Here is a 2,500-nt window from a genome sequence, read left to right as displayed (position 1 = left end):
TGGCAAGCCCACCAAAAACCCCTCTGACAACTCTTAGCGGTGGATCACTCGGCTCGTGCGTCGATGAAGAACGCAGCTAGCTGCGAGAACTAATGTGAATTGCAGGACACATTGATCATCGACACTTCGAACGCACCTTGCGGCCCCGGGTCCCTCCCGGGGCCACGCCTGTCTGAGCGTCGCTTGGCAATCAATCGGGAGTACGGACGAGGCCGGCCCAACCCCCCGCCCTCCGGGCGGGGGGCGGCCGCTCGGCCTACGCTCCCGCGGCTGGGGTGTCGCAGGCCCTCCGCGGGCCTTCGTCCCCTTAAGTGCAGACCGTAGAGCAAGCTGGCTGGAAAGAGGAAGAAAAGCCACGGGTTTCGAGGCCCCCGGCGCCCGAAGCGGCGGCGCGGCGCGCGGCGTGCGGCTCCGGCCGCCTCCGTCCCGCCCGCGACCCTGTTACGGTTCCCCCCGGTGCCCCTTCATCCGGTTTCGCTGGGCGTACCTCCGAGGTTTCCGGGGTTTGGCGGCGCGGTGCCGTCCCCTCCCGCCTCCCTCGCTGCGTTCCCGCCTCCTCGCCGTCTATCGAGCTCCCGCTCCTCTCCGTACCCTCTCCCCTTCCCCGGGGTTGCAGGGCGCCTCGCCGGGCCCCGCGCGTCAGCGGGCGCGGCTGCCGGTGGACCGCCGTGTCTCTGAGCAGCCCGCGCCGCGCGTGCGGCAGGTCGACCGGAGGCGTCGCGGAGGAGCGCGGACTCGTGAGAGTCAGGCCTGGTGGTGAGGGAACGGCCGCGCAGGGGCCCCAGGCGTGGTCGGGGTCGGTTTCGGCGTCCGCCTTACCCCCGGTTCCACCCCTCGGTAACTCGCCGGCGATGCCCGGGTGTCGCGGGCCTCCCGCTCAGGGCGGGGGGAGTTCCGGGCAGGGCGCGGTGCTGCGGAGGCGTGTCCCGCCGTCCGTCCGCGCGCCCTCCGTCCGCCGCTGGCGGCGCCACCCGCGAGGTCTCGTCCACCCCGCCGCAGCCCTCCTCTTCCCGCAGGGTGAGCCTCTCCGGAGCCACCCCCCCACACCCACCTTCGACCACGACCTCAGATCAGACGAGACGACCCGCTGAATTTAAGCATATTACTAAGCGGAGGAAAAGAAACTAACCAGGATTCCCTCAGTAGCGGCGAGCGAAGAGGGAAGAGCCCAGCGCCGAATCCCCGCCCGGCGGTCGGGCGCGGGAGTTGTGGCGTACAGAAGACCGCTTTGCCCGGTGCCGCGCGGGGGCCCGAGTCCTTCTGATGGAGGCTCTGCCCGTGGCGGGCCCGTGGCGGGCCCTCCCCCGGGAGGCCCGCCCGAGGTGCGCGGTCGCACGGCGGGCTCCGTCCCGCCCGCGTACGGCGGAGGTGGTCCCCCGCGGCCACCGCCGGTCCGGCGCGGGCGGGCGTCCCGGCGGGCGTCGCGCCTTACGGAACCATAACCTTTACCCCGCCACCCGGCGGGGGGGCCGCGGGTACTCAACTCGCCTCCCTCCTCCGGAGGGAGGAGGGGAGTTTAATGTCTCCGGCCCCGGCCGGAGCGCCCGTGACCTTGTCGTCCCCGGACACAGAATTCCAGCTGGAAAGAAGGAGGTGCGCGCGGCCGCACGGCGGGCTCCGGCCCGACGGGCGCCGCGGGCCTTCACGGAACACCCCGGAACAGAAGACCGGGGGGCCCGCGGGTACTCTGCGCGAGTTCAAAGTCTCCGGCTCCGGCCGGAGGCGCCCGCGGCCCCTCCTCGTCCGAGGAGGTGCGCGTTCGCACGGCGGGCTCCGTCCCGCCCGCGTACGGCGGAGGTGGTCCCCCGCGGCCACCGCCGGTCCGGCGCGGGCGGGCTCTGCTCCGACGGGCGCCGCGGCCTCCGCGGAGGTGCGCGTTCGCACGGCGGGCTCCGTCCCGCCCGCGTACGGCGGAGGTGGTCCCCCGCGGCCACCGCCGGTCCGGCGCGGGCGGGCTCTGCTCCGACGGGCGCCGCGGCCTCCGCGGGCGCGCGTTCGCACGGCGGGCTCCGTCCCGCCCGCGTACGGCGGAGGTGGTCCCCCGCGGCCACCGCCGGTCCGGCGCGGGCGGGCTCTGCTCCGACGGGCGCCGCGGCCCCGGACGAGCCTCTGCGGAGGCGCGCGTTCGCACGGCGGGCTCCGTCCCGCCCGCGTACGGCGGAGGTGGTCCCCCGCGGCCACCGCCGGTCCGGCGCGGGCGGGCTGCGTTCCGACGGGCGCCGCGGCCTCGGCGAGCCAACCCGCCGCCTGGCGGCGGGGCGGGGGGAAGGGAGGACCGCGGGGGTACTCTGCTCGAGCGCCCTCGTCCCACCCGACCCCCCCGAACCGGCATCTTCACCCCCACCCCCCCCCCCTTGTCATGATCTTGGCTTTTGAGGCGAAGCCGGCCGCCCTCTGCTGCCCGGGAGGGAGGGCGCGCCGTCCCCCAACTCACTTGTGTGGCAAGCCCACCAAAAACCCCTCTGACAACTCTTAGCGGTGGATCACTCGGCTCGTGCGT

The 2,500-nt window shown here is 74.4% G+C and overlaps 2 non-coding genes across 2 annotated transcripts in view; both read left to right on the top strand.

Moving 5' to 3' along the window:
* Positions 1-28: 28 nt before the first annotated feature.
* On the top strand, positions 29-182 carry LOC129184036 (5.8S ribosomal RNA). Its single transcript, XR_008571438.1, has one exon. It is a non-coding gene; the product is annotated as a 5.8S ribosomal RNA (ribosomal RNA).
* A 2,285-nt stretch (positions 183-2,467) lies between these two features.
* Positions 2,468-2,500, top strand: part of LOC129184040 (5.8S ribosomal RNA) — a 154-nt gene continuing 121 nt past the window's right edge. The window contains exon 1 of the ribosomal RNA XR_008571442.1: positions 2,468-2,500. This exon is cut by the window's right edge and continues 121 nt beyond it. This is a non-coding gene — a ribosomal RNA (5.8S ribosomal RNA).

Source organism: Dunckerocampus dactyliophorus, chromosome 6 (assembly GCF_027744805.1).
Source record: "Dunckerocampus dactyliophorus isolate RoL2022-P2 chromosome 6, RoL_Ddac_1.1, whole genome shotgun sequence".
Taxonomy (NCBI): domain Eukaryota; kingdom Metazoa; phylum Chordata; class Actinopteri; order Syngnathiformes; family Syngnathidae; genus Dunckerocampus; species Dunckerocampus dactyliophorus.
This window is presented reverse-complemented; position numbering and strand designations above follow the sequence as displayed.